This window comes from Falco naumanni, chromosome 6, assembly GCF_017639655.2.
Source record: "Falco naumanni isolate bFalNau1 chromosome 6, bFalNau1.pat, whole genome shotgun sequence".
NCBI lineage: Eukaryota > Metazoa > Chordata > Aves > Falconiformes > Falconidae > Falco > Falco naumanni.
Genome location: NC_054059.1, coordinates 70,566,837 through 70,582,618, shown reverse-complemented (window position 1 = coordinate 70,582,618; position 15,782 = coordinate 70,566,837). Strand labels below are relative to the sequence as shown.

General features: G+C 49.7%; 1 pseudogene; it reads right to left on the bottom strand.

Moving 5' to 3' along the window:
- Positions 1–258: 258 nt before the first annotated feature.
- On the bottom strand, positions 259–15,275 carry LOC121090501 (annotated as a pseudogene).
- Positions 15,276–15,782: the final 507 nt, after the last annotated feature.

Sequence of the window (15,782 nt, the reverse complement as noted above, 5' to 3'; positions counted from 1 at the left end):
CTGCCTTTGTAGGGGGAGTTGGTTCTAAACATGCCTTTCTATTGCTATTGCTTTGGGGGTACTTTGCACAGGCAGTAGCTGTGAAAACATTGCTTTCCAGCCCACAAAAGAGAGAGGTTGCAATCCTAGATCATCAAGACTACAATGTGCGGGCCCACCAGTACCAGAGTGGGGACACACACCATACCCTCTAATCTCAGCTCCTCTGCTCCAGACTGATCGTAAGACTGCTGAAGACAGTGCATTCAAGCTTTGCACCAAAAGCCTTCACAATTACAGTGGAGGCAGAGTCACCCTTCAAACCTATGAGAGAAAAGGCTGGGCTTAGACAGGTCCCTTGTCTGGCATTCAGCTGGAAGCTGTGGTGATGGGTTTCTTCAGATGTTGGCTCATGAGCTCCCTGGCACGAGACACTTGGATGTGGTCATCACAGGAGTTACAAACGAGGACGGGGTCGTACAACTGCTGATCAGGGATGGGTAACTTCAGATGGCAGCAACCAGCACAAAACACATTCCTACAGTTCCTGTCAAGGAGCAAGAAAACCAGTGAAAAGAGACCTGGGAACACCACAGCAAAACTTCAGCAAGCACACAGGATCCAGTTTAGGGATGAGGTACCAGCCTTACTTACGATATATCAACAGGCTTCTTAAAGTATATACTGTGGTCTCCCAGAGCAAGCCAACTGGCTACCACTAAAAAGGTACTAATGGGCATCACTACCTAGGAGAAGGATCACAGGCCTTGGAAAAACAGAAACAATGCAGAATGGAAATCGGCAGGGAATTCAGGCGGCCTGGCAAATAAAGACTTAAAACTTTCTCCTGGGAGCTGGAGGGAAGAAACATTGCAGACAGGCATTTTGTGAGGTTTGTGAGAAACAGGCTGAGAGGAAGAGTGGAACTACAGTGATAGCAGTTTACCTGCAGTGATGCCTCCGTTTGGCCAGCCAGAATTCACAATCGCAGTTAAAACAATGCAAGGCCATGTGGTCTGCAACCCAACGTGTGACCTAGGGCAGACACCAGTCCTCATCAGCTTTCAGTTTGCAACATGACAACGACCAGGTCTCAGGACCCCAGTGCAGGCTGAGCTGGCTTTGGACCACAACAGGCTAGCTCAGAGCGAGCCCACCCCACAGGTCCCTTTCTATCGGGCACAGCAGCAGCAGAGGATGCAGAGGATGTGTTAAAGGACAAGGGTGTCTGCTCTCTGCCTTGCTTCCAGATCACACTCTGCTGCCATAACCACCACAGTTAGCTGCAAAGAAACCCTCCCCTGCTGCATTACAACTGCCATAACAGAACACATACCTCAGTCTCCTTCTTATCAACAGGCTCCCAGCTTGCTTCTGACAGTCTTCACTATGATCAGAACAGAAATCCTCAGTGTCACTGCCATCCGATTCCTTCAAACATGTCTGCAAGAAGAGGTGAAGTCACAAATCCCCTCAGCTGCCTCATTCACACAGCCAAGGGCACTCCCTGCTCTGGCCATGCTCAGTGCTTGTGAGGGACACGTGGGTGGCTCCACAGCTCCCCATATGAGGAGGTAAAGCATTCATGACTATGTAGGAGCCACTGCTTGGCTCTCAAGATGCAGAGATACCTCCAGGCAGCATGAGGACACAGCACATGGACAGAAGGGGAGCAGGGCTGAGAAAGCATAGGAACAAGCTTAACCACTCAGCCCAAAAGTAAAAGGTTGCAAACTGTGCATTGGAAAGGGCAGTGTGAGGGGGAGCACAGGGACCGCTGCTGCTGGAGCCACACTGCCAGAGTTGGGATGTTAGAGGCAGTTACTTACAAAGTCATCCTCGTAGTCCATCGGCGGCTCGGCCGGAGGGGGAACAGAAATGGCAGATGTCCAGGCGCAGCTGCAGCTCTCGCACCTGCCTGCACAGCTGCTCCACCTCCTGCTTGTAGCTGGCCTTGATCTGCCACAGCCTGTGCTGAATCATGGCTGTGGGGAAGGGGAGCCCGTCATTGTCCAGATAGAGAGGAGGCACAGGAGAAGGGCATTTTGGTGGCACGTGCTTGGGACCAGACGCTTGTTTCAGGTGGCAGGGTAGCCATGAATGGCTGGGCTTCCTTGAAGGGCCTGCAAAATGCGTGCCGACGTGGCCAGAGCAGACTGAGGGTTTTGCACCTTCCCTGGCAGCCCACTGGCCACTGAGGCACAGGCCCGGTGCCCACAGAGGTTTTCTGCTCAACCTCTTGCTACAGCAGCCATAGGAGAGGAGGTATCTGGGTGCAGGCTCCCCACTGAGGAGTGATGTCACCATTCCTTGAAAACTGTCCCAGTTGGACCCCAGGAAGAAGAACTCACTGCTTTGGCTCTGGGAAATGGGCTTGCGCCATTGGTCTAGGGGGACTCTCCCCAGCCAGCCAGACTCCTTGCAGGGCGCACTCCTTCCAGCGTCACCTTTGCTGTTGTCTTCATTCAGGCAGGGAATGCCCAGGGCAGGGCTTGGGATGTCATGTCAAGGCCCTTTTGGTGCCAGGGACACCTGGCTGTGAATGTCTTGGCAGGTGGCACTTATCATGGGGCAGTCTCCTCCATTGGACACCATGCCAGTAGCCTTCAAAGGTTCCCGAGGATAGGTTTCTAACTGGAACTTTCTGGAACTGGTGGAAACCCTGTCAGCGTTTTCTTGTCTGGAAGAATTTGGAGCTGGACATGTGCCATCCAGTTCCTCCGTGTATGTTTCACTCCCCTTTTCTGCCTCCAGAGAGCCTCTGCTTGCTGGCACAGAAGCCCAGCCCCTCAGTTGCTTGCTATGTCCTGTGTGCTCAGCATGGCTGCTACAAGCGCTGTTGGCTTGCAGGGGAGCGTTTTCCTCTTGCTCCTCCACCTGCTGTGTCTCTCCTGCACGCACCGCACTGCCCTTCGCTCAAGTGTGGCTCAGCTCCCTCAGCAGCGGCATGCCGGGCTTCCAGGCCCACCCAGACCTCCTGACAGCGGTTATTCAGGTTGGGATCACTAGACATGCGGGTCAGTGGGCTGCTGGAGTCACAAGCCGAGAGCAGGTCATCCATAGATCTTGTCTTTGGTAATCTAGAGCCCAAAAGCAAAGCAAATCTTACAACAAAACCCCTGAAACTTCCCTCATTTCAGTCAGAACTGAGGCGAGGGAAGGGAAATGCTCCTAATTATGGATCACAGGGTGGGTGGGGAAGGGCGGTACAGCAGCATGAGCACAATGCTATAGCGTGGCCTTTGCCATCTGCTTTTTTAGGTTCTTCTCCAAGTAGCTGGGACAAGAGCTACAGAGCTCTTGCTCTCCACAGGAAAGATGAGAACAACAGGTAAAACAGAGGGACTGCAATGTGTGAGGAGGTAAAGAAGGCCTGTGGGTAGGCAGCAACCTGGGCCTGGAGCTCTAGGCTCTTACCTATCCAAACATCTGCCACTGAACTCCTGGCTCTGAGGGCAAGGGTCAGGTAAATGTCCATGCCATCCTGTCCCAGAGGATGTGGCGAGGAAGCTGGGAGATACACTGCTGTCCAGACATGCAGCCCTCACACATGGCACACTGGATGCAGCACCTGCAACCACCACTTACAATCAGAGATGAACGCAAAAGGAAACCCCTCCAAACTCTCCCCACACAGTCCCTGATGCCTGGCAGATGAAAAGTCTGGAAAACTGGGCCAGGAGCTCTACTGACCTGCTCAGACCCTGGCATATAGAGAAGATTGTGGAAGTTCTTATTGCCAGCCTGCAGGAGGGACCACACGGAGCAGATACGCTTGTAGATGTTGTGCATCTCTCACTCACAGGGGCTGTTCCCAAGGAAGGTCCCATAAAGGCAGGAATACGTGTGCTGCACCAGCTTCACCTGCAGCACTAGAAGGGGAACAATTGTCAGGGCCATTGGGAAATGGTGTCTCCTGTCTGAAAGGGAAATGTCTTGCACTCCTCTGGGGTGGCTCCTGCACTTCCTACCCAGCTGGTGACCCTAACTGCTGTTCTTTTCCACACAGAGCAGGACAGAGAAGGGACAGCAACAGGAATCACTTAAAGTGAAAGCAACAGTCAACTCATACCATAGCCATCCCTCTATAACCCTAACCTGTATTATTTGATAAGACCGAGATTAATAGCCATTGTTTCCCTAATGTATTTTTTAAAAATGTTTCAGACTTATATTGCTGAGATATGCAAATTAGGCTTTTAATCAAAACAGTGCTGCTGATGGTATCTGAATTCACTGGGCTAGAAAGGGACCTGCAGAAGAAGCAATTGAAAGAAACCAGAGAATATAAACCCTTTGTCACTGTGCAGTCTGTTAGGTCCTCTGAGCCTGCACTGGGAAGGGAGGAAGAAGTTACAAGGAGCTAACAGAAGCCAGCAGTAGTATCACACATACAGAACCAGGTCAAAATAGCACAACTGAAGGGCAGGGCTGGACCCACACAGTGAAGGTATGTCAGGAATGCCAGCAGAAAGTCCCAGCACTACTCAGACACTTGGCCATTTTTAAAGAATTCAACTTCTGTCTTCTTTCAGCTACAACACTTTAAAATATCATGGCCTTCCCTCTGCCTCTGCTTGCATCTGACATGGGATAAAGAGATGTTTGCACGCATATCTCTTACCAAAAAAGCTTCGTTAAATTCAAAGAGGCAAGGAAATTGCCAAGAAGCTGATGAACAGCATCCAGCCACTGGAGAAACACTGGGCACTGCTCATTCTGATCTTCCACCTTCTCCTGGTCACCAAACCTGTGACTGAAATCCAGCCAATCTGATTCAACAGGCACCTGGAAGCCCTGTAAATAAAAGAAAAAACTAACTGCTGACACTCTTCTGTAGGCACACAGCAGGATAAGGCAAGGCCCATCTGCCACTCGCGCAAGGTAAACGCAGGCCTTCTGAAGGGCTGGAAAGGAGGCTGCACCTGTAGTTGGTTTGGGAACAAACCTGAATGTCAGAGGTTTCCAAATACAAACAGCTGTTATTTCTATACAAGAAACAGCTTGGAAAATACGCACAATTAGGAGCAGAGAACCAGCTGAACCTTGAACACAAGAGGTTATTTACCACAGTACTTCACCAAGTGAGCAGAAGAGTGACGTACCATTCACCGAAAACAGGCAGGAAAAGAACATGGAAAACCCCAACACCCACAATTGTAGCTCTGAAACATCACTAAGCTTACTGACAAATGTGACCCTGCTCCTTTCTCTGGAGACTCAGAGACAAAAGCTGCCTTTGAACAGACATGAATGAGCAGCCCACCCCAACCCACACCTCCATGGTCCTGTAGTAAGGGTCCAGAAGAACCTTTGCCAGCGCTACAATCTGCGGAGTCCCATCCCAGCTGTCTGAGCAATGAACCAGCACTGGACGCCCTTCTCTGTCAACTGCACTGGAGACTAGCACTGCTGCCTTCAGCATGACAGAAAGGTGCGGCATCTACTTGGTACTCTCCAGGGCTGAAACCAGCTAGAAAGTGTGCAAAAAGCAAGAGAATGATTGCTTAGCTCTCCAGTGGGAGGATAAATAAATAAATATACACACATACACTTTAACTGAAGTCTTTTTGGAGTCCACGATGAAAATCAGTCTTTTCTAAAAGATGCTCAAGAGGAGCCAGCCAGCCTAGAATAAGCACAAAGAATTGAACCCCTAACTTCAAATTTTCCCAGATACAACTCTACATTTTACAAACCCTCAAAGGACACACACAACCAAGTGACACTGAGGCAGTGCTGCAACCTCTTCTGGATTACCAGGGGTGAAAATAAGTAGTGTTCAATCACTGTGGGCACATTCCCTCCATTTTCTGAGGTAGAAACCTGGGACAGGAAAAAGGAAAAGGGAGGGAACCCCCTCCAGGACACTGACATATATGATGTCAAACTCAGCTAGAGAAAAGTCACTTACTGGGGTCTGGCACCTGGCTGCAGACAGTACGTAGATACTGCAAACTGTTCCGGATGGAGCCAATGTTGGCCATGCCCATGAACGTGACTTCACAGTTTGGGTAACACTCTAAACGCAACAGAGATGCAAACATTCAGAGAGCTGCTGTCACTGCAGCTCTGCCTCCATACACTTAGTATAGCTGTTCCCTCACAGTACCATTTCTGGTCTTCAGCAGTAGGTAGGCAGTTTTTCTAGAAAAGACTTGTGGGCCAGCAGCGATAAATATGGAATAACAGACTGCAGGAGCAAGAAGGGGAACGTGGTGCCAGAAACTGAGTACCAAAATGCTGACACCCACACACCCCCTGTTGTGCTCTAGGACCCCCTTGACAAAGCAGGTCCAAGAGGAAGATGTTCCAGGATGCACTTAGCCCTCTGTACCTTCACATTCGCAGCCACCTCCCTTTGCTCTGTTGGCCACAGCCACAGTGTAGGACCTGGCATCAAGAATCAGCAGCTCCTGAGGAGTTCCTGTGTTCTCCACACCTGAACACGTGGTCAGGGATGAGTCTGCAGAGACAGACACAGACTGAGCTCCCAGCACCTCCCTCCTTCCTACAACAGGCCTCCAGTACCCCCCAACACTGGCTGTGAATGAGCCCAGGGACCTGCCCCACACACCGCTGTTAAGGCATGACAGGGCACAGATTATCGACCTGGATATTGGGTTTAAACCTTGCATTGTGACAGCCCTGTTAGCAGCAACAGCAACACTTAGGCGTAAAAAGCACTGACTAATTCATGTTTAGGAGAGCACGGAAGGGAGTGAGCTGTCTCACCGAAGTCAGCATCACAGGCCTCGCTGCCGTCGCTGCTCCCATTGTGTGGCATACCACCAGATACCTTTACTCCAGGGTTCAAGGAACAGGCTTTGGCAACAGATGCCACAAGATACTCGTCATCAGCGTTTCGCCAGCACCACCAGCTGATTTCAGGCTGGCTGCAGCGTGCAATCACTGCCCCATTGCACACGTCTGCAAAGGAAGGGAGAGCCTAATGAAGCCTCACCTGGAGAGGTGAGGAACAAGCCCAGCAACCTCTCCTTAGGTACAGTCCGCACCTGTGCAACCCTCCTCACTGCTTTGTCTGCTGCATTTACTCTTGCATTCAAGCACTGAAACAGGGCAGGGCATTTCAAATAACCATTATTGAATAACAGCAGCAGCGACACAGAAGCTGTCACTCATGTCACGGCCATGAGGAACACGAGAAGACAGCACAGGAGCAGCTAATGGAGCTGGAACAGCTGGCAAAATGAGATTGCAGAGGAGTAGGTTGCTGCAGCGGCTGTTGGGAGCAGCCGGTGCCAGTGGATGGTGACAGCTCCGGGGTCAGCTGCAGCTCACTGGGCCTCACCCCAAGGATCGAGGGCTGTGCCCGGGGTTCAACTACCACTGAAATGATTGGGGAGTTTCTGCAGCCAGGGGGAAGCTGCCAGTTATTTAGCCTCCACTAAACTATTTTTATTTATAATGATATACAAATATATACTATTATCTATAAGTATATAATATATAATATATAATATGCATATTATTGCATATAGATATATAAATATCTAAACATTAAACCACAGGGTTTATTTAAATAATTATGGTTGTACTTTGGTAAAGTAATATTTATTTTAATGCTGTTCTGTTCTTCCATTCTCCTCCTTTTTCTTCCTCACTTAAAGTATATACTGGTTGTTAAACCATCTCATTTATCACTTCTAAGCTGGAAAGATTAGCTCGCTCCCATCAGACTGGTTAGTTTCTGGGTGGAGGCCTGAGCTGGTGTTTATTAAGAACCCCTAAAATGTGAAAACAGCCTACCCTGGCTGTTGCTTATTGATGCCTGGCAGAAGGCCTGAGGTAGGAATAAGTGTTCTTTTTTCACATGAACACACCAGTCAAGTCATTCACAAGCGGCCTGGAAAGGGAATGGGCCATTAGGTGACAAAGTTGCTGGTGATACAGAATTATCCAGGAGAATCTATGGCTGTCTGGAAAAGGTTGCAAAGGATCTTGTGATAAAAAGAGAGCACAGAATTTAATATAAATATATGTAAAGTATTTACAGATGACCAAAGCATAACCCCAGCTATGACACAGAGCAGTTCAGTACAAATCAGCAGCCAAGCCTCAAAAGACTTTGAGGTCACTGTGGAGCTCTCAAATAGCCTCAGCTCAATGCTCAAAAGAAGCAAAACAGTTAAGAATGTGTTAGCAGTTATTTAGAAAAGAGTAAGACAGGAAAAATTATGGCATCACATCTTACGCATCTTCAGAGTGACAAAAATTTCTCACCAATCCATCTCAAAAAGGATAACATAGTACTCAAGCCTCCAGAGAAGGGTGGCAAGGACAATCACAGGTATAGAAGAGCTTTGCTATAGGGACAACTTAAGTAGGAAACAGCTCCCCACCACAAGAGGAGGACAAGAATGGGTGAGAAGCATAAAAGGTCATAAAAGATATAAAAATGTGCATTTGGAAGATTAGACTTATTTTTCCCTGATAGAAACACAAACAGGTACTGGAATGGTCGTGGTATATGTTCAACAAGTATTTTCCAGACAACAACAAAACAGACAGTGGACTCACTGCCACAGTGCAATGTGGAAGTATAAATTGGTTCCAAAATACACTGAAGTCATGGAAGGTGGGTCCACCAAGTGACCATGAAACATGACCACACATTCTCCTGAATAGTTGTTGTAGGAAATCTAAGATATTGGCTACTCCAAAGATGCACCGGGAAAGAATACCTGCATACCTGTCACATTTATTACACTTCCCCAAGATGCTGCTCCCAGTGCCTGGCTCTCCTTGGAGACAGGGTAATAAACTGGACAGCCCCACACCTCAGTTCTTTACAAGAGTGCTTGCCCCTCCCTATCCCACCACCCCTCATGCAGCACCTCTCTGAAGATGAGCTGGAGTAATAAAAAAGATACAGATAAAGCTCCTGACAAACAACATCCAAGTATTTTTCTTTTATTTGTAGGTCAACAGCTCTGAAAAAGTTGCATTGGTGGCAAAGCAGGGGACGTAATGCTCTAGATCCTAAAGCACATACCAGCACACACCTCAACTCATTGCTCAAAGGCTGTTTAGCTGCCAGCAAGGGCTATTAGAAGCACTCCTGAAGGTATCTCTTTCTCATGCTGCCATGCTGTAAGAGGCCCTGCTTTTCCACAGAGGATGACAGTGCCTGCTCATGTTATTTGCTGTAAGGCAGTACACCAAGAAAATGCATCAAGGCTTTGAACTCCTCCTAACAGCGGTGCACAGTATCTCAGCAGCAGCTACCACATTTTTCAGGAACAGTCTTGCTTCTCGAAGACAATGTTCCCTTATTCTCCTGAGGCAACTTATCAATAAATGCAGAAAACGTATTATCATTAGTGACACCTCATAGCCACTAACAATGAAGACTTTAAATTGAAGACTTCCAAAGAAATAATGTTCATGTTCAGCCAAGTCAAAATACTGTGAGCTCCTTTTTCTTTCAGTGTTCTCTGCTGCTGTTCTGTTTTGCAAGGACTTACAGAGCAGTCACTCCCAGAAGATCTATTCCTGTCTTCAGGATCGCTCAAGTATGGTTAATACAGACAGCAGCAAAGGCTTTGTTTGTACTAGTAAATGAAACTGAGCCAAGGTGTGGACTTAAGCACCAGCCTGTGATCATCCAAGCTTGTTTGTTAGCACACCTACAGGTTTTGGCCTGTGCCAACCAGCACTTACCCAAACAGTGCCTAAGCACGTTTTGGGGAAATGCAGGTGGTGTGCCAGGGACTGCTCCCAACAGGCATTTGGATGCAATGGCACTGTTTGGGGTGCAGAAGGTAGAAGAGTTTAGCTGTGTAGGCCACCTGAAGTCAGAGGTAGTCTGCTTAACGTAATACTACAAACACTGCCAAAGAGTCGTATTACATTCAGAAAACTTTGTAGCACAAACTTCTGAGCACTGCAACAAATTCTGGGCAGAGGTTGGCCTTGAGGTAGCCAGTTTCAACAGACATAGTGATATGCCAATAAACACAAGGAAATATGGCCACCATTGATGAGCATGAAGTCACCAGCAAGCAGAAAGTATAGCAGATGCCAGCAGACAAATCAAAACCGCAACTGAGCTTGCAGTGAGCTTCCCGGTCAGGGAGGCCCCCATAGCTTGACTCTGCATTCTCCTGTAAACCCACAAACATATGAACCATTTCTGGCCATTGCTGTGGAACTTTTCTTCAAAGGAAAAAGCTCCTTTCTTGAAACCGGCATGGCAGAAGGTGCCATAGTGTTTTAACGTATGTGGACAAAATTAATCTTTAGAGAGCCTCAGTTTACTTTTAATTACTCAAGAACCCAAAGCCAGAGTATGCGGTGCATTTGTAGTTTATCAGTTGAGCTTTTACTCCCAGATTCGTTTGGAGCACAAGGCTAAAGTGCATCTGATACCATCAGTACATGTCATTTAGCCCATAACAGTCATCCAGAAAGCATCAAGTAACCTCTCTCTGGCCATAAAAGTGCTCATCCACAATGCAAAGTCAAACAGCTTAGCTTGAAACAAGAAAAAGCTGAAAGAGGGTTTACACAGCTGTCACCTAAAGGTTCCCAGCTGAGAGGCACGTATACAAGTGCTTTCATTTCTCAAGTCTCAACTAAACTCCTCGCTCACGGGCATGATCTGAAAAGCCTGAGACTGAGCGCTCAGCCATGGTGCTGTAGCAATGCCCACTGGTTTCCCGCTGCTTCCCCGACAGCCACTGCAGCATGAACAAGGCAAGGTGATGCTGAGTGTCTGTGAGGAGCTCTCTTGCTAACATAGTCTCAAGGTCTTCTCAAGGTGGCTGTGTAGACAGAGAGTAATAAGCGGCTGGCATACAAAGCCCGTCTGCCTATGCAGTCAGCTAAATAGTTAATTGCATCCTTGGCGTTGTTTTACAAGTGAATTGTGCCTGAAGGCTCCTGCATCTCTGCTGTACATCTCCACTGAGGACTCAGAGATGGAGACCTGAACTTCTGCTTTCCCTAACAGCTAAATTATACTTTTATAGAAAACTGATAATGTGGTACCTTTGGTGTCATGTTGTATAGATCTGTGACCCAAAAAATTCAGAGTTGCTCTCCAAAAGGTCTGAAGTCTACCAGTCTTACGGTTACAGAGTCCCCTACAGGGATGCACACACTCCAGCTGGGTTCTCCACTCTCTCCTGAACTATGAGCGAGGAAGAGGAGGAACTGAGTGTAGGGCTTTTAATTTCTTCCCCTTTCATGCAGCACAAGGCACTCCAGAAGCAGTCATGGCCCTCACGGAGCCTCCTGGCCAAGACTTCAATCTTGAGGGCAAAGGCTAAAGAGTGCATGAAAGTGAGAGAGACACAGGGGCAAGCACTTGTCCCACCTTGTAACATCACTTGTCGGCATCTTCTAATCTGATCCCAGGCTGCAAAGGGTTGCAGCTCCGCTTGTAAATTACTGGGTACCATTACAGCGATATTATCAAGCAAGGAACAATATTAGAGCAGCAAAAAGACACGGCTTTGCCCTCAGCTGGGGAGGCACACTGGGACAGTCTCCAGCGCCAGACCATTTTTAGCAAAAGCAATCACAAATACAATTAACTTCTTAGCCGACTTGTCTACAAAGAGGGAAAAGCTCCATACAATAAGCAGCACTCATTATTACTCTGCTGCAGAATTTAGTTCTTCCAGAAGTAATACACTGTTTTGCCAGCATCTAACAGCAAACCATCCAACATGAAGATGCAGAGTTAAGGTACCTGTAAGTGCACTGGTTTTGTTTCCTGGCTTTTGTGCTTCCCAAGGTTGTCCTTTGTTGTGCAGCTCTGATACTATATCCAAATATATAAAAAAAATTGAAAGTAATTGCTAACACAGAGTCTAAGGCTAGAAATCACAACACATATTTTACAACATGCACACTGGCTGTGTGCACCTATTCCACCAGCCTCCCATTTGCTTCAAACATGTCAGTCTCCCTGAAGACACATTTAATGAGAAACCACCCCCCTACCCGGCAAAGCCCTGCTTTATTTGCTGCCTAGCCTCCTGCATCCCCCTGGATAGATTATTTTTGGAAGGCTGACCAAGGAATATTTACCAGCTACTGAATCAACAAAATTCAGCCACATGCAAACATTTCATTCTGTTACCTAAACGGTGTCAGAACTCTCAGAACTCCATCAAAACAGAAGTGATTTGCACTTCAGTATTAAAAGTTATGTCCAGGCCTGAACACCTAGTTGAGAGCTGGGCCACACAGCAGGCTCCTTTGGGCAAAGATTTCTTTTCTAAGCAGCCACTATGCAAGTACCAACCTGTGAAAAAATTTTAAAAACTCAAAGAGAGAGAACCTTGATCTGACATAGTGCTCTTGCTGCAAGTCCCGTAGGAGGAAAGTCACCCACATCTTTAGGTCTAATGGAAAGTAGGAAAGAAGCAACAAGTGCAAGGTTCTGCATGTGGGCTGGGGCAATACCAAGCACAAGCACAGGCTGGGCAGAGAATGGATGGAGAGCAGCCCTGAGGGGAAGGATTGTGGGGTGTTGGTGGATGAGAAGCTCAACTTGGCCCAGAAACGTGTGCTTGCAGCCCAGAAATCCAGCCGTGCCCCGGGCTACATCCCCAGCAGGGCAAGGGAGGGGATTCTCCCCCTCTGCTCTGCTCTGCTCTGGTGAGACCCTCCCTGTGCAGTGCTTGTCTTCTCTGAGGCCCTCAACATAAGAAAGACATGAAGCTGTTGGAACAAGTCCAGATGAGGCCACGGAGATGCTCAGAGGACTGGAGCCCTCTGCTGTGTAGACAGGCTGAGGGAGTTGGGGTTGTTCAGCCTGGAGAAGAGATGGCTCCAGGGAGACCTTAGAGCAGCTCCCAGTACCTGAAGGGGCTGACAGAAAAGCTGGAGGGGGACTTTTTACAAGGGCCTGTGGCAAGTAAAGGTCCTTAGTAGAGGTCAGAAACCAGCATTAATTTCACTTACAAAAATACATGGTGGTGACACCACAGGCACCACTGTATGGGTAAAACACAACTTTCAGGTACAGGCAACACACAAGGTGAGAACTAGCAGGGTCAGTCATTCTGGTGGGCAAAGTCTGGATATGTATTTTAGCTGTAGCAGAAGCCCAGTAACCCACAGCAGCGTGTGTAAAACCTTACAGATTTTATAAAAAAAAAAAATAAATCATGTTTTCGGCCAGATGTTTAGCATCCCAACATGTGACTCAACACATTCAGCTTTATAACATCAATTAAGATATGCAATAATCTTCATGGAATCCACCAACCACATCCAAAATTAAACATTAACACAACACAGCTACAGATTGCGCCTGATCTGCACCATCCCCTCTCTCTCACCACAGCCTGCAGGGCTGGGGGGCAGGAACACGAAGTGACAAAACACACAGGTGGACAGCTCACACGCAAAACACCTCGTCGCTTCGGCTATAAATCCGCAGCCAGGAAATAAAACCAAATGCATTGCGCTGGGAGCTGAAGCAGCAAGGAGGGCAAAGCGGGGAGAGGAGCAGGAAGGCAAGGCAGATGGAGCTGGGTGACATGCAGCTGCTCTTCCCTGGAGCAGCTTTCCTTCAGCTGGAGTCACCTCCGCAACTTTTGCAAACTCCCCTTCCGGGACGATCGGCTCCACTTTGAGGAGGATCACCCTGATAAAGGCTTTCTGTGCTGCCGACCTCTCCGACTCGACCGCCGCTGCCAGCACCAGCCCTGTATGGCCCAGCGCTGCCTGCAGCATCACCATGAGCAGCCAGGGGGTCAGAGGACAGCCAGCTGCAGCTGAGGGCCAGCACTCATGCTACCAGCTGCAGCAGCAGGCTCCAGCCACACATACTGCTCAGAAACAAGTCCTCACCCTGCAGTGGGCTCCGGCCATCGGCGAAACTCGTCGGCTTGCCCAGCATGCGGTCCCAGCAGCAGGGAGGTGGGAGAGTGGGGACAGAGCGCCTCGGTCACCACCAGCACTGCTTACCGCACAACTTCTTCAGTCCTTGCCATCACCGTTTCTCTTCCTTGGTGCCACGTGCTCAAAGGCCACTGGGAACTCAAAGGCATATTTTAAACAAACAAACAAAAAAATATCCTGAAGTATAAGTCCCTCCTCTAGCAGATAAATCCCAAAAGGTCAGCAGAACAGGTTGCAAGCAAGAAATCAGTTCGGCCCTACAGGAACACTGGGGCACGTTAGGAACGCGCCAGTCCCACAGAGATGAGGCCCTGGGAGATCTCCCTATGGACGTGGTGTCCTCGTGTTTCCCACCCAAGGGTTAGGGAGATCCACAGGTTCAAAACATCCATCTCAAATACCCCTGAGGGACACCTCACCTTCTCGCCAGCACTTCTGACCACGTCAGCTCAAGCTCTTCCCCCTGAATGTTACCTGCAGTTACCGGCGGCCTTCTCAGAAATTATGCTGGAGGTGTTGCTTGAATTTATGGTGAAAAGGAAGTTTGCTTCGGTACTGCAAATCGAGTCTATCCCTTCCATCCTGCTCCATCCTGCCAGAAGTGCTTCTTTCAAGTCTGGAGATCAACTTTACTCTTCTCCGGGCAATCCACGTTCCGAGTCTGACTCCGGGTGCAGTTCTCGAGAACAACTAATAAAGCACGGAGCTTCTCTTCAGAATTTCAAGTTCCCAGGAAATAAAAAGGCTCTCAAAGTCTTTAGACGTTTAGATACCACACCAAAGAGGTATAGCAAGCAAAAAGTTACAGCATCTCTGGTTTCTCTCGCGCTTTTTCTGTGCACGCCCAAGTTCTGGTATGACCGCTTCCACGCGCACATTAAGAAGATCCCGACTGAAGGCCCACAAAATAAAATATAAAGTTCCATGGTCTGCCCAAAGGTCCCATGAAATGTGTCGAGGAGCCTTCTTAATGTGGAGAACTCAGGCAGAGGCTGTTTTCAGCTAAACCCAAAGTTACAGTGATCACACAGCCATGAGGAGAAAAAATGGTTTAAAAATTATAAAATAATCTGCAAACCTGTTAGGTGGTGCGTGCCTGCTGGAGTCTGCAGGGGCCAGGGCGGGTGGAAACTGGGCTGTAAATCCTGGGCCAAAGTTATTTCCAGCAGCTTAAGAAAACTGCGTGGGTCTGGTGATGTCTGCTCGCGCTCTTTAAAAAAAACCACCACTACCCCAAAGTCGGTATTTATAATAAAAAAAGGTTAAAAGACAGCAGGCAATCCCTGCGGCGCGCAGGCAGCAGGCAGGCAGGTGCGAGCAGAGCCGAGAGCACTCAGCAGGGTCAAGGGCAGCACCGCCGCAGGCAGCGCTGCGGGGCCGACGCGGCGGAGCGGAGCGGAGCGGAGCGGACTGTCCGCACGCAGCGCGAGCCCAGCGCACCGTCCCCCCCGCGGGGCGCCCCCGCCCCCGCTGCCGCGAGCGCCAGGCGCCGGGGGCGGGCGGGCAGCAGCGCCGGGCGCATTGGCAGCGCCGCAGCCCCCGCTGCCCCGGCACAAGCGCGGCGAAGCCCCCCCCGGCCCGACCCCCGGCGCCGGCACCTGCGGCCGCTCCTCCCCCGGGCCGGCCCGCGCGCTCCTACCCGCGGACGCACCGGGAAGGTGGAGCAGCCGGAGCCACTGCGCCCCGCTGGGCCGGGACCGCGGGCTCCCCCTCCCGGCCCCGCCGCCCGCCTGCAGCTGAGCGGGACGGCACCGGGGCGCGAGGGGGCAGCGCCGGGGCCGGGGCCGGGGCTGGGGCCGGTCCCGCCGCTGCCGCGCCCGAGGCGCTGCCGCCGGGAGCTTCGGGCTCAGGCTGGTGCTAGAGGCCCGGAATTCGGCGGCTGCTCCGCGCTGGCAGCGCTGCCCGGCGCGTAACGCTGC